Genomic DNA, 20,771 nt, shown 5'->3' on the forward strand with positions numbered 1-20,771 from the left:
CTTGTTGGGCGCAAGGATGAGCCCTACTGTGAAATATTATATCAAAAATTTTAATTACATGCCCCTGTTAAACAGGGGCAGAAATATTGGTCCTAGGGTGGTGGTGCCACAACATTGTGTCTCACAGACTCTTGTTGGACGCAGGAATGGGCCCTGCTGTGAATTATTATATCAAAAATTATAATAACATGCCTATCAATGGAGTCTGAGGACAAACACCCTCTTTAATCTGTTACAAACCCTCCAGTAGCACTGGAGGCTCTGTGTTCAGAAAGCATGCTGGATGCAGGGCAGGCCAGTAGCTTGATTGCATATTGAGAAAGTTCTGGCCAGTGGTCCATCCTCAAGACCCAGTAACCCAGTAGATGCTGTTGGAAAGGTCCCCAATCTGCTCTTGCCCCTAGATATTCCTGCACCATATAATGTAGACTCTGGAAATGGTTGCTTGAACTGTGGCTCAATAACATGGCCAGCAGCAGAAAAAAGGGACTAGCATGCCCCATGGCTACCTGCAGAGGATGAACCATGTCCACGACCACCACTGTTCACTGTAGAAACAGAGGCTGCTTGCCCTCTTTTAGTGGTCTTTGAGCATCTGCCTCTCCTTGGTTGCCTTCTGGACATTATATATTTTTTGTTTTGCATTACCACACTACACTGTATTAGATACTGTGTACACTGCCTGAAGTGTATTAGAAACTATGCTACACTGAATGCAGAGTATATATATATATATATATAAGTGTATTAGAAACTGTACACACTGCATTAGATGATGTGTACACCACCTGCACTGTGTTAGAAACTGTACACCAGTTGCACTGTATTGTATACTGTGTACACCACCAGAAGTGTATTAGAAACTGCACACACTGTATTAGATACTGTGTACACTGCCTGCACTGTATTAGAAACTGTACAGTGGCTACCCTGTATTGTATACTGTGTACACTACCAGAAGTCTATTAGGAACTGCACACACTGTATTAGATACTGTGTACACAGCCTGCACTGTATTAGAAAATGCACTGTATTGTATACTGAGTACACCACCAGAAGTGTAGTAGAAACTGTACACACTGTATCAGATACTGTGTACACCGCATAAAGTGTATTAGAAAGTATACACCACCGAATTCACTGTATATATAGGCTCCACTGAATGCAGGGTATATATATATATATATATATATATTGTGGCAGCACGCAGGTAAAATCACCTGGTTGTATCCAGGATGGTAAATATGTGTGTCCTAGATTCAGGCTTTATGCAGACTTTTACAATTAGAGGGGAAGAGTTAATGAGCCCAGCTGTAGTAAGTGGGCTCATTAAGGCCTCTACAAAAAACCCCAGCATGCATAGGGAGATGCTCCATCCTGGAACCAGTTTTGTGTTGTATAGACTGGGGAGTGTGTCACCTGTACTGTGCGGTGAGTTAACGCCTGTGTGGCAAAACCTTTACAACAAAGGCAGGGACTGGTACAGCACAAGGCTGCACCCAGTTGTTAGACAGGGAGTCTACGTGTGTAGTTAGAGGTCAAGCTGACCAGGATTTATTTTCTTGTTTTATTTTGTTTGGCTGTTATATGTATCACTGCATGTAGCCTAAATAAACCGGATCTTTTGTTTTTTTGCACCTACACCGCTGTCTGCTGTGCCTGACTTTGTGTTGTGAACCCATCCAGGGGGTCACACACACCCGCTACCGAGCTAACCCCCTCACAGTTGGTAGAGAATGCGGGCAGTTTTTTTTTTTGTTGTTAAGGCCAGCATGGAGGAGATACTGAGACAGCTGGCTCTAGCAAATGCAAACCAGCAGCAAACAAATGCAGGTTTACAAAAGAGCCTTGCAGCTCAACAACAGAGCCTTGCCGCCCAGCAGCAGGCAAATGCAAATCAGCAGCAGACAAATGCAACTTTGCAGCAGAGTTTGGAAGCTCAGCAACAAGCCCAGCAGCGATCTGAAGCCCGCTTCATAGACCTGTTGCAGAAGCAAGAGCAGAATTTTCAACAGCAAATAGAGACATTGATACAGCAACGTCCGCAGACCAATGAAGCAAGTGGGTACAATAATACCGCATCCTTTGGTGTGAGCCGTTTACTGACAAAAATGACTGGAGAGGATGATCCGGAGGTGTTTTTGACCACATTTGAAAGGACTGCTGAAAGGGAAAAGTGGCCTAAGGAGCAATGGGCTGGACTGGTGGCCCCTCTGTTAACTGGGAAATCGCAGAAAGCTTATTATGACCTAGAGCCTGAACAAGCAAAAGACTATGTGGTGCTAAAAGCAGAAATATTGGCACGGCTGGGTGTCACCCTGGCAGTCCGGGCTCAGCGTGTGCATAACTGGACTTTTCAGGTTGGAAAACCTCCCAGGTCTCAAATGTATGATCTCATTCACCTGAGCAGGAAGTGGCTGCAGCCAGAGATTTTGACCGCACCAAACATTGTGGAACGTGTGGTTATGGATCGTTTCCTGAGAGCTCTTCCTACTGCCATCCAAAAATGGGTAAGCCATGGAGACCCAGAAAATGCAGATAAACTTGTGGATCTGGTTGAGAGGTACTTGGCTACAGAGAACTTGACCACCTCTTCCAGGGACTCACGGACTTTCCCCCCTAAGACCAGATCATCCCCAGTGGCGGGTAAGATGACTCCAAGGGGTGAGGGTGGAGAGAGTGAGAGGGTGGGAGTTCTACCTAAGGTCTGGCGGGAGCAGCCCAGGAAGCCCATGCTGCAAGAGGCAGCGAAAAAGATTATTTGCTACCGCTGCCGCCAAGAGGGACATATTGCAGCCAATTGCCCAGTTGTGGATGAGCCTATGCAATGTGACTTTATAAGGGAGAGACGTCAGTCGCTGTTTGCGACAGTTGCATGCACTGCCATTCGGGGACCTGAGAAACATTTATGTAAAATGTGTATTAATGGTAGACATGTTGATGTGTTGCTAGATTCAGGTAGCCTGGTAACATTGATAAAAGCTGAATTAGTTACTACAGAGGTCTCTGGGAAGAACAGGGTGGCTGTTATTTGTGTGCATGGGAACACCCGAGAGTATCCTGTAACTTCAGTGTTTTTTGAGACCCCCAAAGGTAACCTCTCTCATCAGGTGGGGTTAGTGTCTCACTTACCACATGATGCTATTGTGGGAAGGGATTTTCCAAAATTCTGGGAACTCTGGGATTGTCCTGAGGCCCCCATTGGTGCCCCTATAAACCAGGAAGATGACCAGAATTCCTCTGGGAGTGGTGAGGACTCTCCTGAATTTCCCTTGTCGGTATTGGCGGGGGAAACTCGAGAAACTGGGGAGGAGCCAACATCCTCAGATGAAAACATGCCGTCTGTGGAGTTTTTGGATCTTGAGGTTCACAGGGAAAATTTTGCCACAGAACAGTTAAAAGACCCCACCCTAATAAAGGCACGGGAAAATGTGGTGAAAATAGATGGCGAGTTAGTGAACCCAGATAAGACTTGCCCTTATCCTTACTTCACTATGGAAAAGGACCTGCTATATCGAGTGGCTCAAAGGGCAGAAGAAACCATTGAGCAACTTGTAGTGCCCAAACCTTACAGGAAGTTGGTGTTAGAATTGGCTCATGGACACATTCTGGGTGGTCATCTGGGGACAGAGAAAACCAGAGAGAGGGTATTGCAGAGATTCTATTGGCCTGGGGTCATGAAGGAAATAGAAAAGTATTGTTCCTCCTGCCCTGTGTGTCAGAAGTCGGCACCTATGCCACATTTCCGTAACCCACTGGTACCTCTTCCTATCATTGAGGTCCCCTTTGAGAGGATCGCAATGGATTTGGTAGGTCCGATAATGAAGTCTGCTAGGGGGCATCAGTACATTTTGGTTATATTGGACTATGCCACCCGTTATCCGGAAGCAATTCCTCTCCGAAATACCTCGGCCAAAACCATAGCCAAAGAGCTATCCCTTGTTTTTAGCCGCGTGGGTATTTGTAAGGAACTGCTTACGGACCAAGGTACACCCTTTATGTCTCGGGTTATGAAAGAATTATGCAAGTTGTACAAAGTGAAACAATTGCGTACATCTGTGTATCACCCCCAAACAGATGGGTTGGTTGAAAGATTCAACAAAACCCTAAAACAAATGTTAAAGAAGGTGGTGGATAGAGATGGAAAGAATTGGGATTGTCTAATACCCTATCTGATGTTTGCCATTAGGGAGGTACCCCAATCCTCTACGGGTTTCTCACCCTTCGAGTTGCTCTATGGGAGACACCCAAGAGGGCTGCTGGATATCGCCAAGGAAACTTGGGAAAATGAGAGTTCTCCTCACAGGAGTGTGATTGAGCATGTCGCCCTGATGCAAGATAGAATTGCACAGGTAATGCCAATTGTAAAGGAACATTTAACCCAAGCGCAGTTAGCACAGCAGAGAGTGTACAACCGTGGGGCCAAGACCCGTACTTTTTCCCCGGGGGATAGGGTCTTGGTGCTAGTCCCTACGGTTGAAAGCAAATTTCTGGCCAAATGGCAAGGTCCATATGAAGTAATTGAAAAAATTAGTGAGGTGAACTACAGGGTTAGACAGCCAGGAAGGCGAAAGCCGGAGCAGATCTATCACGTCAATCTGCTGAAAGCCTGGAGGGATAGGGAATCCCTAGTCGCAGAGACTTTGTCACAAGTACAGCCTGATTGCTTAGTTCCTGAGGTTGGAATAGCAGACACCTTATCGAAACCCCAACAACAGGAGGTTAAAGAGTTTGTACTTCGTAACAAAGAGATTTTCTCTGAGCTTCCGGGACAAACATCTGGCGTAGAGCATGACATTATCACCCCGCCAGGAGAAAGGGTAAAACTAAAACCTTATAGAATACCAGAGGCCCGACGGGAGGCAATACGTGGGGAGGTTCAAAGGATGCTGGAATTGGGTGTGATAGAGGAGTCCCAGAGTGACTGGTCCAGTCCTATCGTACTAGTGCCCAAACATGATGGGAGCTGGCGGTTTTGTAATGATTTTAGACAATTAAATAAAGTTACAAAATTTGACACCTACCCCATGCCACGTATAGATGAGTTGATTGACCGGCTGGGAACAGCCCGATATATGACAACTCTTGATCTCACCAAAGGCTATTGGCAAATTCCCCTGTCCGAGTCGGCCAAGGAGAAAACTGCGTTTGTAACCCCAGATGGGGCATTCCAATATAAGAGAATGCCGTTTGGGTTACAGAATGCACCGGCAACATTCCAGCGGAAAATGGATAAGGCCGCGTACACACGGGCGGACTGTTCGCCCAACCTTGTCCGCTGAACAGTGTTTGGGCGGACAGTCCGCTCGTGTGTGGGCTTTCAGCGGACAGTTTCAGCGGACAGTTGGACGGACAAAGTCTTTCGGAAATTCCGAAAAACTGTCCGCTGAAACCTTGTTTGAGCGAACAGTCCGCCCGTGTGTGGGCTTGTCCGCTGTACTTTCGAAATGAGCGGACTGTTCCCGCTCGGAAAGTCCGCCCATTTCGAGCGCGTGTACAGGTAGGCGGGGCCCGCGAAGGAGACGTCGCGGGCTCCGCCGCCTGGAATGGGCTTAAAGGGGAACCCCAACGCCGAAAAAAATCGGCGTGGGGGTTCCCCCAAAGTCCACACCAGACCCTTGTCCGAGCACGCTACCCGGCCGGCCAGGAAAGGGGGGCGAGCGAGCGCGCCCCCCCTCCTGAGCCGTACCAGGCCGCGTGCCCTCAACATGGGGGGGTGCCTTGGGGAAGGGGGGGCCGCGCGGCCCCCCCACCCCAAAGCACCTTGTCCCCATGTTGATGAGGACAAGGGCCTCTTCCCGACAACCCTGGTCGTTGGTTGTCGGGGTCTGCGGGCGGGGGGCTTATCGGAATCCGGGAGCCCCCTTTAAGAAGGGGGCCCCCGGATACCGGCCCCCCACCCTATGTGAATGAGTATGGGGTACAATGTACCCCTACCCATTCACCTGTGAAATAAAGTACCAAAAAAAACACAACACAGGGGGAAAAAATATTTTATTGCACAGCTCCGGGGGTCTTCCGTCTTCGGGGGTCTTCTCGCCGGACTCCTCCGCTATCTGTGTGTAGCTCTTTTACTAGCGGAGGAGTCCGGCTTTCTTCCTCCCCGCCGCCGGCCTCTTCTCCCGACTTCGGGGGTCTTGTCCCCCTCTTCGGTTCTTCTGCCGGGCCACCGCGCCTTCTTGTAGCTCTTTTACAGGCGGTGGCCCGGTCTTCTGTTGCCGCTGTCGTCGTCGCCGCCGCCGCCGCCTTCCGTTCTTGTTCTTCTTCTTGTTCTTCTTCTTCTTCTTCTCCTGGAGATGTTGACTCGACGCTCTCTCCGGCCGGAATACCAGGGCCGCGCTGTGCGGTCACTTATATAGTGACAATGGGGCGGTGTCACATGGTATATGTCACATGGGTTGGTCACATGGTGACCCCGCCCCCTTACGATGTCATAGTCCCCATGTGACATCAACCCATGTGACCAACCCATGTGACATATACCATGTGACACCGCCCCATTGTCACTATATAAGTGGCAGCGGAGCGTGTCCCTGGCATTCCGGCCGGAGAGATCGTCGAGTCAACATCTCCAGGAGAAGAAGAAGAAGAACAAGAAGAAGAACAAGAACGGAAGGCGGCGGCGGCGGCGGCGACGACGACAGCGGCGACAGAAGACCGGGCCACCGCCTGTAAAAGAGCTACAAGAAGGCGCGGTGGCCCGGCAGAAGAACCGAAGAGGGGGACAAGACCCCCGAAGTCGGGAGAAGAGGCCGGCGGCGGGGAGGAAGAAAGCCGGATTCCTCCGCTAGTAAAAGAGCTACACACAGATAGCGGAGGAGTCCGGCGAGAAGACCCCCGAAGACGGAAGACCCCCGGAGCTGTGCAATAAAATATTTTTTCCCCCTGTGTTGTGTTTTTTTTGGTACTTTATTTCACAGGTGAATGGGTAGGGGTACATTGTACCCCATACTCATTCACATAGGGTGGGGGGGCCGGTATCCGGGGGCCCCCTTCTTAAAGGGGGCTCCCGGATTCCGATAAGCCCCCCGCCCGCAGACCCCGACAACCAACGGCCAGGGTTGTCGGGAAGAGGCCCTTGTCCTCATCAACATGGGGACAAGGTGCTTTGGGGTGGGGGGGCCGCGCGGCCCCCCCTTCCCCAAGGCACCCCCCATGTTGAGGGCACGCGGCCTGGTACGGCTCAGGAGGGGGGGCGCGCTCGCTCGCCCCCCTTTCCTGGCCGGCCGGGTAGCGTGCTCGGACAAGGGTATGGTGTGGACTTTGGGGGAACCCCCACGCCGATTTTTTTCGGCGTTGGGGTTCCCCTTTAAGCCCATTCCAGGCGGCGGAGCCCGCGAAGTCTCCTTCGCGGGCCCCGCCTACCTGTACACGCGCTCGAAATGGGCGGATTTGCCTCCTCCTTACGTGGGCGAGTCCGTTCATTTCAAAAGTTGAGCGAACTGTTTGCCCAACCTTGTTCGTCAAACAGTCCGCTCGTGTGTGGGCAAGTCCGCTCATGCAAATTTTGAGCGGACTGTTTGCCGAAACTGTTTGACGAACAAGGTTGGGCAAACAGTCCGCGCGTGTGTACGCGGCCTAAGATTCTGAGGCCCCATCAGAAATATGCTGCAGCTTACCTGGATGATGTGATTATCCATAGCACAGACTGGGTCTCACATTTGCCAAAAGTACAAGCAGTCCTAGACTCTATCCGGGAAGCTGGGTTTACGGCCAATCCAAAGAAGTGTACCATTAGACAGGAGGAGGCCAAATATCTTGGGTACACTATTGGGAGGGGGGTGATAAAACCCCAAGTCAATAAAGTCGAGGCCATACAGAGTTGGCCACGTCCCAACAGCAAGAAACAGGTACGAGCCCTTCTGGGAATCGCTGGCTATTATCGACGATTCATTCCCCATTTTGCTTCTCAGGCTGTGCCCCTCACCAACCTGACAAAAGGGAAAGAGTCGGTTATGGTTAAATGGTCCCCAGAGGCTGAGGAAGCATTTCAGTCCTTAAAAACAGCCTTATGTAGCCAGCCAGTGTTGTACTCACCAGACTTCTCTAAGGACTTTGTTGTACAAACTGATGCATCAGACGTTGGGTTAGGAGCAGTGTTATCCCAGGTCTGGAACGGGGAAGAGCACCCAGTCATTTACCTCAGCAGGAAGTTAAAGTCCCATGAGGTAAATTACTCCACGATTGAGAAGGAATGTTTAGCAGTGAAGTGGGCTCTAGATTCCCTTCGGTACTATCTGCTAGGTAGGCACTTTGACCTGGTGACTGATCACGCTCCTTTAAAGTGGATGGCTCAAAACAAGGAGACCAATAGAAGGGTAAATAGGTGGTTCCTGGCCCTACAGGAATTTAACTTTACAGTTAAGCATCGCCCTGGTGTTAAAATGGGGAATGTGGATGCTTTGTCTCGGATACATGCGTGTCTGGCTGCTTGTGTTACAACCCCAAGGTTGAAACAAGAGGGGGGGTATGTGGCAGCACGCAGGTAAAATCACCTGGTTGTATCCAGGATGGTAAATATGTGTGTCCTAGATTCAGGCTTTATGCAGACTTTTACAATTAGAGGGGAAGAGTTAATGAGCCCAGCTGTAGTAAGTGGGCTCATTAAGGCCTCTACAAAAAACCCCAGCATGCATAGGGAGATGCTCCATCCTGGAACCAGTTTTGTGTTGTATAGACTGGGGAGTGTGTCACCTGTACTGTGCGGTGAGTTAACGCCTGTGTGGCAAAACCTTTACAACAAAGGCAGGGACTGGTACAGCACAAGGCTGCACCCAGTTGTTAGACAGGGAGTCTACGTGTGTAGTTAGAGGTCAAGCTGACCAGGATTTATTTTCTTGTTTTATTTTGTTTGGCTGTTATATGTATCACTGCATGTAGCCTAAATAAACCGGATCTTTTGTTTTTTTGCACCTACACCGCTGTCTGCTGTGCCTGACTTTGTGTTGTGAACCCATCCAGGGGGTCACACACACCCGCTACCGAGCTAACCCCCTCACAATATATATATATATATATATATCAATACACAGCCTGACGTGTACACCGCCTGCACTGTATTAGCAATTTTACAATGGCTACACTGTATTATATACTGTCATGGTCATTCCGGTAATCCAGTGTCATATGGGAGACCTGCCCGCAGAATCCCCATGTTAAGAACTAATCGGTATCCATGGGCGCGCGTTGGCGCGAACGGACGCGGGTACGCGTTGGTACGAACGGGCGCACGCGGGTGCGCGATGGTACAAACGGACGCACGCGGGTGCGCGGGGTCACGAACGGGCGCACGGTTACATGCGGGGGCGCGCAGACACACCGTGCAACCGTTTTTGGCGCCCAAAGGGCTACTTAAGGAACCTGTCACTGTGCCTCCTTGCTGTCCAGTCTACAGCGTGTTCGGTGTTCCTGCTTCCTGCTACTCTTTTTACCATGATCCCTGTTTACCCGGCCTGTTCCTGACGACGTCTGTTTGCTGCCAGCCTCCGACCTTTGGCCTGTCTGACTACGCTTTTGCCTCTCCCTTGGAACTGTCTGCTGCCCGCCTGTTACCAACCCGGCTTGTACCTTGACTATCCCTGGCAATCCGCTGTTCCTGCTTGACTGCTGTGTTCCTGCTGCAACCTACCACTCCAGTCTGGCTACTGGTTGTTCCAGTCTCCGGCATCTTCTGTGTTTCAGGACATCTCCTCCCTGCCAGCTGTTCTAGTGCCTCTGCCAAGTTCCTGTGTATCATCTGCTGCCTGCTTATCCTGCGGTTCTGTGTTACCTACACTCCTTCAGAGGTCCGGACCAGTCCTACACCCACTTGGCACTTGTGCCCTCTGAACTCTAGAGTTCCTGTCTCCACTTCCCGGGGTTCTCGAGTCAGAGGCTACGAAAAGCCGCTCCCTGCATTCTGGGCTCCTTCACCAGGTACGTGACATATACTGTGTACACCACCAGAAGTGTTTTGGAAACCGTACACACTGTATTGGATACTGTGTACACCGCCTGCACTGTTTTAGCAACTGTACAACAGCTGCACTGTATTATATACTGTGTACACCTCCTGAAGTGTATTTGAAACTGTACACACTGTAATAGATACTGTGTACACCACCTGCACTGTATTAGAAACTGTACAACGGCTGCACTGTATTGTATAATGTGTACACTGCCTGAAGGGTATTAGAAACTGTACACACTATATTAGATACAGTGTACACCGCCTGCACTGTATTAGAAACTATACACCACTGAATGCACTGTAGACATAGGCTACACTGAATGCAGAGTATATAGACATATTATTCTCATATATATAAATGTTATATCACACCAAAGCCCAACTATATTCATTAAATGTTTTTTCAACATTTTTCCACTTTCTTTGGTGTTGGCCACTAACAAATTAGTTCTAATTACACACAGCACCCCTGATCTACCTAAAACTTAATAGCTTTTTTAGTAAGTATATACTTCGTGTGTAGTGGGTGAGTGACTGTGTGGTTGGTCTTTGCAGGCAATGTTTTTGACCTTTGTTTTGAGCATGACATTTAAATACTATGTCCTAAATGTATGTTCTTTTTATATATTTAGTGATACGTGTTTTGCCACCTTAATATAGCCCCCAAGGAAGCCCACCGTGGCGAAATATGTTGGGATAAATGTATAACCATCCACACGACAAGATACCCTTTTCATATCTGGCATTGCTCCATATAAGCTGCATTAATGTACACGTTGTTTGACAACAAATATCTGTAATCAAATAAAGAAAGTACATTTGGGACTTTAAATGAGTCAGGCACCAAAGGGATGCCCATCTCCATCCCGATCAATGGTTTAAAACGAAAAAGAGAGAAAACTGGGACTTTAAATGAAGCACACAGCAGTACAGGATTAGATCAAATGACTAAAAAAAATTATTTATTTGATATAATCCATGGTATGTTAAAAAACATTTTTGGGCATCAGACCTCTGAAAATGCTATGGGCATCAAGCCTCTATATGATAAACCATGGATTAGATATACATAAATTGCACAATGAGTCATATTCCAATATCCATGTAAAACAAAGATAACAATAATACATATGCATACATTTGATGCTGTAGTTGAGCCCAAAATAGCCAAAAAACCTTGGTAAGATAAAACAAAAAGTAATGATAAAAATAATTATTTGCCATAAAAAATATTTGTGGATGTAGATAGAGTCATTAAAATCGTAATATTCCATGATTAGGAAGAAATCGTGATAATTTAAGGGCTCTATGTGTTTTGCGGTGTTGCAACCGCTCATAAGGAGCATACATCATGGAATAATTCTAAAAAAATTATAAAAGAAAAGGAGAAAAAATTAATAATGGATAAACAGGAGATAAGAAAAATTTAAAGAATAATTTACAGTGGTGTGAAAAAGTGTTTGCCTCATTTCCTGTTCCTTTGCATGTTTGTCACACTTAAGTGTTTCGGAACATCAAACCAATTTAAACAATAGTCAAGGACAACACAAGTAAACACAAAATGCAATTTGTAAATGAAGGTGTTTATTATTAAAGGTGAAAAAAAATCCAAACCATCATGGCCCTGTGTGAAAAAGTGATTGCCCCCCTTGTTAAAACATACTATAACTGTGGTTGTCCACACCTGAGTTCAATTTCTCTAGCCACACCCAGGCCTGATTATTGCCACACCTGTTCACAATCAAGGCATCACTTAAATAGGAGCTGCTTGACACAGTAAGGTCCACCAGAAGATCCTTAAAAGCTACACATCATGCCGAGACCCAAAGAAATTCAGGAACAATTGAGAAAGAAAGTAATTGAGATCTATCAGTCTGGAAAGGGTTATAAAGCCATTTCCAAAGCTTTGGGAATCCAGCGAACCACAGTGAGAGCCATTATCCACAAATGGCGAAGACATGGAACAGTGGTGAACCTTCCCAGGAGTGGCCGGCCGCCCAAAATTACCCCAAGAGCGCAGCGACGACTCATCCAAGAGGTCTCAAAAGACCCCACAACAACGTCCAAGGAACTGCAGGCCCCACTTGCCTCAGTTAAGGTCAGCATTCATGCCTCCACCATCAGGAAAAGACTGGGCAAAAATGGCCTGCATGGCAGAGTTCCAAGGAGAAAACCACTGCTGAGCAAAAAGAACATCAAAGCTCGTCTCAATTTCTCCACAACACATCTTGATGATCCCCAAGACTTTTGGGACAACATTCTGTGGACCGATGAGACAAAAGTGAAACTCTTTGGAAGGTGTGTGTCCAAGTATATCTGGCGTAGAAGGAACACTGCATTTCATAAAAAGAACATTATACCAACAGTAAAATATGGTGGTGGTAGTGTGATGGTCTGGGGCTGTTTTGCTGCTTCAGAACCTGGAAGACTTGCCGTGATAAAAGGAACTATGAATTCTGCTGTCTACCAAGAGATCCTGAAGGAGAATGTCCGACCATCTGTTCGTGTACTCAAGCTGAAACGAACTTGGGTTCTGCAGCAGGACAATGATCCTAAACACACCAGCAAGTCCACCACCGAATGGCTGAAGAAAAACAAAAATGAAGACTTTGGAGTGGCCTAGCCAAAGTCCTGACCTGAATCCTATTGAGATGTTGTGGTATGACCTTAAAGAGGTCGTTCATGCTCGAAAACCCTCTAATGTAACTGAATTAGGACAATTCTGCAAAGATGAGTGGGCCAAAATTCCTCCAGGACGCTGTAAAAGCCTCATTGCACGTTATCGCAAACGCTTGGTTGCAGTTGTTGCTGCTAAGGGTGGCCCAACCAGTTATTAGGTTTAGGGGGCAATCACTTTTTCACACAGGGCCATGATGGTTTGGATTTTTTTCACCTTTAATAATAAACACCTTCATTTACAAATTGCATTTTGTGTTTACTTCTGTTGTCCTTGACTATTGTTTAAATTGGTTTGATGTTCCGAAACACTTAAGTGTGACAAACATGCAAAGGAACAGGAAATGAGGAAGGGGGCAAACACTTTTTCACACCACTGTAGTTATATAGAATTAATTTAAGATTGTGCGTCCAAACTCACGTCTGCATCAGCGATCCAGTAGAACAGCGTCCAGGGTCGCAAAAGAGCCGCAGAGCAACACTGGGGTAACCTGCGGGGATGGTGACAACCGCCACAGGCATATCCAGGGTGGGTGGGTGCAATTGGTGTAGGATGAGAGCATCCATATGGGAAACCTGAATGGAAAAACCATATGTGACGTATCTAATGAGTGTGTTTGAAAAGAGTGTAAAATGAGGTGATAAGGTGACAAGCGTAAAATAAGAAGTTTGAATAGAGATAGTGAAATGATAATAGATCTCTCCCTATTTTCTTCCTTCCCACTTGCTCTTTTCTCCTTTTTGTTTGTGCTTTTTCTTTTGTTTTTGTTTCTGATTTATCATTTCACTATAACTTTCCTGCAACTCTACTAGATGCATATAGTTGCAGCATTGTGAGTCAGCATTTTCAGGGTAAAAGTCTAGACAAAAAAAAACTATTCAGTACATCTGTGCAATACCTGCTCATTTTCCTGTGTTTTGTCTCTTTAAAACTCCCGCAGTAAAATCTTAAGCAGTGTTGCCAGCCTTGACCAGTTTTCCCCTACCAGACCACAAAGCACCTGCACTTAGGTTATAGAGAAGAGGAGAACAGGAGATGTTCTGTAACCCGGCAAGAGAGAACTGGGCAGGGTTGACAATGCAGCTTGAAATTTTAGTGCAGGTATTGCAAAGATGTACTGAATGTTTTTTTTGTTTTTATCCAGACAAGTACTTTAAATGTTAAAATTATACAAATATGATTAGTGAAAAAAATTCCTCCTTATCCTTTCCCTGCCACTTCAAATGTTATAGTCTTGCTTTATCCTGAGCTGTAATATCCATAGGAATGTGGTACCATCACTTCCATCTCTCAAAGCTTTAAAGAGGAACTGCAGCCTGGTCACATAATTTGTAATAAAAACATCTTTGCCATTCTGAAGCATCCCTCCAACCACTTTGCATATTATTTTATATATACTGTGATTCTGTACTTGCCAAATATGCTGCAGAAATCTCCCTCCACTGATTCTGGCTGCAGCCATTTTAACTGTGGGCAGCTGAAGCTGCTGCCTGTTAATTTCCTGGATTTACACAGACACACAGGGGCATATCAGCTCTGCAGCCCTGCAGCTGTCATTGGCCCTCTTATGACTCACCCCCCTCCCTTCCTGGCAAACTTTTATGACAGTGAAAGAGAGAGCTGTGCATGATGTCATAAGCCTAGGCTTTTTACCAGACAAGAAACAGGAAATGGGCTGTATAAGGTATTTACTGGCAGAAAAAAATGTTTTACTACCCAAAGTTAAAATAAGAAGGGTAGAAGATTTAATAGATGGAAAGATGAAAAAAATGACTGAAGGTCCGCATTAACAAGTGGAGTCAGGTTAGCATCTGTCTAGGAAGCACATAATACGTGGGCAGTAAAATTACAAAATAATTCAAGAGGGATATAATGGCTCTGCATGTAGCTGACATTTGAATTAGACTCTTTTAAATACTTTTTATCATAACTGTCAAATGAAGCATAATTAAAATATTTGTATCTTTTCTAATATTCTTTAGGGACCAGCATCAGAAGAGATGTAAAGTATGTAATTTTCCTAATCACGTAAGTGTTCACTTAATTCATAGGTATTGATTAGGCCACAAATGCCTAATTGCATATTAATTAACATTAATAGATACATAGGATCAGGCTTTGATGAAGTAATAATACATCAGAACCCACATGGCAGGGAAGATTCACAGGAGACATACTAATTTAGACTAAATACAGCTACTGAAGCTTTTCTTTAGAAGTATCGTCTCCTGTTAGATTCTGTAAAAGGAAAAATAAGAAAATGATCTGGAGAGAAACAAGACAAAGTATATAAACACATCAGAGCAAAAAAAAAGGCTACCATTTTATTAAGCCTCAAACAGTATTTTTGAACATAGTTTTGTCATCCAAAATTTTTCTAGTAACTGATAACCATGTGCTCTTGCCATTGCCTTCTTCAAGGACCCCTCATTTTAAATCTAGTCATTACATTTCCTTTCGAAGAAATACATGGAACCATAATAAATAAATAGAAAGCTTTTCATTTTTTTCTACCTAACCCAAACTTTCCTATATACCTAACCGTTCTCTTTTCTTTTCTTTTTTCATAGGTACATTTTATACTGTAAATTTATGTTCCTGCAATCTAATTGTTATTATTATTATTCAGGATTTATATAGCGCCAGCAATTTACGCAGCGCTTTACAATATAAAAGGGACAATACAGTTACAATACAATTAAATACAAGAGGATTAAGAGGGCCCTGCTCAGAAGAGCTTACAATCTAAAAGGTTGGGGCAGGTGGTACAGAAGGTTATAACTGTCGGGAATGAGTTGATGGAAGTGGTAGGAGATTAGTTTGAGACGTGATAGGCTTCCCTGAATAGATGAGTTTTCAGGGATCGCCTGAAGGTAGCAAGAGTAGGGGATAGCCGGACCGGTGGAGGTAGTGAGTTCCAGAGGATTGGAGAGGCTCTGGAGAAATCCTGGAGACGAGTGTGGGAGGAGGAGACGAGAGAGCTTGAGAGTAGGAGGTCTTGAGAAGAACGGAGGGGACGGTTTGGGTGATATTTAGAGACAAGATTGGTGATGTAGCTCGGGGCACAGTTGTGAATGGCTTTGTATGTGGGGGTTAATATTTTGAATTTAATTCGCTGGGTGATTGGGAGCCAGTGTAGGGATTGGAGGAGAGGGTTGGCAGACACTGAGCGGTTGGTAAGGTGGATAAGTCTGGCAGCAGCATTCATGATAGACTGAAGAGGAGATAGCCTATGGAGAGGCAGGCCAATGAGAAGGGAGTTGCAATAGTCAAGGCGAGATATAACAAGGGAGTGAATGAGGAGCTTGGTAGTTTCATTTGTTAAAAAGGGGCGAATTTTAGAGATGTTACGGAGGTGAAATCTACAAACTTTTGACAACGATTGGACTTGGGGCTGAAATGACAAGTCAGAGTCTAGGGTTACACCTAGTACCCTGGCGTGAGGGGAGGGCCTGATGGTTGCATTGTTGATTTTGATGGAAAAGTCATGGAGGGGGCATGTGCAGGGGGGGATTAATAATAGCTCAGTTTTAGAGAGGTTTAGTTTAAGGAAATGGTGTGACATCCATGCTGATATGTCAGTTAGCAGTTAGCAGTTAATTGCTACTTGTCCACTGGTTTTCTCTCTTTTCCTTTTAAATTTCATTAAATAGATAACATTAGGACTACAAGACTAAAATCATGTACCGTATATACTCGAGTATAGGCCGACCCGAATATAAGCCAAGGCCCCCAATTTACCCCCAAAAAAACTGGCAAACTTATTGACTCGTGTATAAGCCGAGGGTGAGACATGCCTGTCCATCCCTGTGTGTGTGTCCGTCCATCCCTGTGTGTCCGTCCGTCCCTGTGTGTCCGTCCATCCCTGTGTGTCCGTCCATCCATCCCTGTGTGTGTCCATCCATCCATCCATCCCTGTGTGTGTGTGTCTCCATCCATCCATCCATCCATCCCTGTGTGTGTGTGTCTCCATCCATCCATCCATCCATCCCTGTGTGTGTGTGTCTCCATCCATCCATCCATCCCTGTGTGTGTGTGTATCCATCCATCCATCCGTGTGTGTGTGTGTGTGTGTGTGTGTGTGTGTGTGTGTGTGTGTGTGTGTGTGTGTGTGTGTGTGTCCAGCCTACCTGTGTCCCGAGCCTTTGTCCCGAGCCTCCGTCCCGTGTCGTGCCTTGCCTTCGTCCCGTCCCGTCCCGTCCCGTGCCGTGCCTTGCCTTGCCTCCGTCCCGTGCCCTCTTCGTCGGCGGCCATTGTAAAATTCAAAAGCCGCGCCTCCTCCTTCGCCTGTGATAGGCGGAACACTGAATTTCCCAGCAGCCTGTGTTCCGCCTATCACAGACGTCGTATCATCCTCGTCCGTAGTACGAGGATGATACGACGTCCGTGATAGGCGGAACACAGGCTGCTGGGAAATTCAGTGTTCCGCCTATCACAGGCGAAGGCGGAGCCGGAGGCGCGGCTTTTGAATCAGAATGGCCGCTGTCTGTCTGCTCGACACGCTGATCGAGCGGGCAGACAGCGATGACTCGAGTATAAGCCGAGGGGGGCACTTTCAGCCTCAAAAAAGAGGCTGAAAATCTCGGCTTATACTCGAGTATATACGGTAGTCTTCATATACACTACAGCCCCTAAACTTGATTTTAAGAGCTTTTGGCATTTTTTTTTTTTTTTTGCCAAAACTCCTAAATTTAACTCCATAAAAGCCTATGTTCCATGTACACATACTGTAGGCCAGTGTTTCTCAACTCCAGTCCTCAAGGCGCCCCAACAGGTCATGTTTTCAGGATTTCCATTATTTTGCACAGGTGATTTGATCGGGTTCACTGCCTTAGTAATTACCGCAGCTGTTTCTGCTGTGGGAAATCCTGAAAACATGACCTGTTGGGTCGCCTTGAGGATTGGAGTTGAGAAACACTGCTGTATAGGGCTTTTACCAGCATTTAGGAGCTGCTACAGTTGGACCTCTTTTACACTGTGGCGGTGGCTCCGTTAGCGGTAAAGCACTGCCAGTTTTAGCAGCGCTTTTCAGTCATTTTAGTGTCGCTTTTCTGCCATTAGTGGGGCGCTTTTAACCCCCTGTAGCGGTCGAAGAAAGAGTTAAAAGCACCCGGGTTGCGGCGCTTCCGTAACGCTTTTCAATTGGCAGGGGCGGCCTAGGAGAGCTGTATACAGCACTGCCAAGCAGCCCCAAAGATGCTGCTTGCAGGCCTTTTTTTCCTGCCCTGCAAGCACACCGCCCCAGTGGAAAAGCACTTGGGCTTTCACACTAGGGAGGCATGAGAGGCGCTTTTCAGGTGCTTTGCAGGCACTATTTTTAACGCTAAAATGCCTGAAAAGCACCTCAGTGGTGAAAGGGGTCTTAGGGGAGCTTCAACCTCCCTCTCCTGAATGTGGAAGAATCGCATTCAAGATAGGAACGTATTGACTGCATGTCGCTGGAAAAGGCAAACTGTAGCAAAACCGCGCCACAATTTTGCTGCATTTTGCATTTTCCCCTGGCCGGTGGTCAAAGTAGGCTGTGTGTACATGATGTCTTAGGGATATCTGTGTTCCATGGAGAGGTGAACAACTCAATCATGTTTTATAAACCTAGTATTTTTACATTTCATCAATTAATTACTTACCCTGTTTCCTGTACTTATCCCTAGTCTTTGGTACATGTTAAGGCATTGGGGTTAATTTACTAAAGTCATATAGACAGTTCACTTTGCAAGAGAAATTTTCTTAGCGCTTAGTGAATGAAGTGAAGCTCTGCTGACTTCATCATCCAATAATAATGGACAAGCAAAAATGCTGTTTTATTTTTCTCCTTATTTTTTTTCCTTTGATGTGATTGAGTATTCTTTGCAAAATAAAATTGACCACATTCACTAAGTTCTGGAGAAAATTCCCTTGCAAGGTGCAACTTCCCTTACAAAGTGAACAGCCTATCTGCCTTTAGTAAATTATCCCCATTTCCACTCTATTGCTGACAGTACCTCATGCCTCTCTACTATATGCAGTGCCTCATGCATCTCCTTTAAATTATGTACTCATCCCTCTCTATTTTACATTGTGGCTGTTCAGTAGCTCATGGTTTTCCACTACACACAGTGGGCTATTTAATAAAAGCAAATCGACTTTTCCCTTTGCCATAGACAGGGCCGCTGTTAGAAATCATGGGGCCCCATACAGCCTACCTGAAAGGGCCCCCTTGACCCCGCCCACAACCCACCCTTGCTCCGCCCACAACCCCACCCCTCATTCCGCCCCTGCCTCCACGCTGTCAGGGTGGGGGGGGGGGGTGTCTGGAGGCAGGAGCTGGAACATGTAACATTTACAGCGCCCCACCATTCATATCTGAATGGGAGAGATGTCCGTTTTTTTACATCTGTGCCCTTTCAGTTTGTGTCCCCATAAACCACAGACTTGTGTCCATTTACATCAGGCTACCTCTGATCTGTCACATTTAGGTCTGGAAAAATAGAAAAGGATACTCTTTTCCAATTTTTTTTTTTTCCTACCTGAATGGACACGGAGGAAGGTGGATCTAAAGGCACACAAGTCAGTTCATACCTGTAAACCTACATGGAGCTTTCAATCAGGTCTGCATGAAAAAGGACCTAATTGCAAAGCTTGGGTGAAAGGTTATCAAAGGGGTGTGGTTTGGGGGTGGTAAAAATGCAGCTTGGCTGTGTGCTTTTACTGCCCCTTCCCCCCCATCACATGTGTAACAGTAGCATCTCACTATGTGCTCATGATGTATGGCTCTGTCAGTGTAACATGACTGTGTGGTGCTGACTTTGTTATGGCTGTGCTGAGTTATAGTCTGTAACACACAGTACAGCCATATATCAGGAAAGTCAGCACCACACAGTCATGTTACACTGACAGAGCCATACAGCACCTGCTGTGCCCTGATCATCATAATGATAATAACCATGAGCACACAGAGTCTGTGGACTGCACATTATACAATAGTGTGACCTGTCAGTGTGTGTGTGTGTAAGTGCAGTGGACTGCTTGCCTGTATACCACTGCCATTGTCCAGATTACTCCTGCTGCTCTGTCTGTCTCAGCCACCTCAGTGATAAGTCCCTCAGGCTGCAGCACTTACTGAATGAAGGGAGCCGTATAACAGTAATATCCATCCGCCAGAGAGGCACACAGTGAGCAGGAAGAACTTTAGTTTGTGCAGGTATACTGAGAGCAGCATGCAATTGTATCCCTGCACCCAAAAATGGAAAAAAAGTCCCTCTTCTGCTTTCACCTCCTGGGCCCCTCTGGTAACCTGATGGGGCCCAGGAAATGAATATATATTCCTTATATACCTTAGTAATCAAGTGGGTGCTGGTTAATATAGTTATTTAGCTTTTTATATATATATATTATTATTTTTTTTGCTAGAAATTTAAAGCTGCTCGGGCCCCCCCTGCTGGCCAGGCCCGGTACAACAGGGCTGGTTGTACTGCCCTATCAGCAGCCCTGGCCATAGAGGTTGAACTTTGCAATGGAATTTTCCCCAAAACCTAGTGAATGTAGCGAAGCTCTACTGACTTCCCTCAACCGATTATGTGCAAGCAAAAAATGCTGTTTTTATTTTCTCTGGGGAAAAACTCCCATGCAAAGTGCAAGTTCCCTTGCAAAGCAAACAGTCTATTTGCCTTTAGTAGATTACACCCAGTGTCTCATGCATCTCTATGTGTCTCATGCATCTCTACTACACAGAGTTGCTCAAGCTTTTCTGTTGAATGGAATATTGCCAGAATGCTAGTTCACTTTGCCAAGTAAACATTCTCTACACCTTTAATAAATCATCCCCAGAGTCTCTTGACTGTAACAATCCACTAACCATTTAAGCAATCAGATTTTATTTTACTGTATTAAGTGAATGTGGTTAATTCATCAGTAAAACATTAATTTTATTTGGTCTATAAGGCTTTACTGCAGAACTCCTATTTTTACTTTCTTTGGAAGAAAAAAAAAATTAATACATTTGATCCAACTGACAGGTAATAAGCAAGAAAGGCTTATTGAGGCAAGATTTTAGGATAGCTTGTGACAAAAACTCAACATACTGAAATGCAATCATTATGAGACAGGATTTCCATGTAACCTTGTCATGTTTCTGAGAGACAGGATGTGATACTTCATGATATCAAA

The sequence above is a fragment of the Lithobates pipiens genome, unplaced genomic scaffold, assembly GCF_037356315.1.
Source record: "Lithobates pipiens isolate NorthernLeopardFrog02 unplaced genomic scaffold, aLitPip1_a1.2 Scaffold_16, whole genome shotgun sequence".
Classification (NCBI taxonomy): domain Eukaryota; kingdom Metazoa; phylum Chordata; class Amphibia; order Anura; family Ranidae; genus Lithobates; species Lithobates pipiens.